Source organism: Bison bison, unplaced genomic scaffold, assembly GCF_000754665.1.
Source record: "Bison bison bison isolate TAMUID 2011002044 unplaced genomic scaffold, Bison_UMD1.0 scf7180017864538, whole genome shotgun sequence".
In the NCBI taxonomy this organism is placed as follows: domain Eukaryota; kingdom Metazoa; phylum Chordata; class Mammalia; order Artiodactyla; family Bovidae; genus Bison; species Bison bison.
In genome coordinates, this window is record NW_011495086.1 from 701602 (window position 1) to 702042 (window position 441).

A 441-nucleotide genomic window follows, 5' to 3' on the forward strand; every position below is an offset into this window, starting at 1 on the left:
AAAGAAGGACCAGAATCCTATACACAAGGTGACCTGAAATCTAGATTTTCCATGCATATACTAACTCTGGTTGTGTTGGTATGTCTTTCACCTCTTTGAATCTCATCTTAATTTTTAATGTGGGGAACACTACTTCTGCTTGTATTAAAGAGAAGCACTCTTTACACTAGAAGACCTGTATAAATAATGTAGCAAGAGGATGTCTATTGACAATTCTTATGTTTTGTTTTAAAATAGATGCACTGTGAAACCCCGTATTGTTCTGCCTTAGACCCTAGTCTGCTGTTTCAGGAAGCATGTGGTGTCCTATGTTCCTACTTCCTTTAGATTATAATTGATTTGCAACATTGTGTTAGTTTCAGGTGTACAGCAAAGTAAATCAGTTATACATGTACATATATCCACTCTTTTATTAAAAATTCTTTTCCTATATAGGCTATT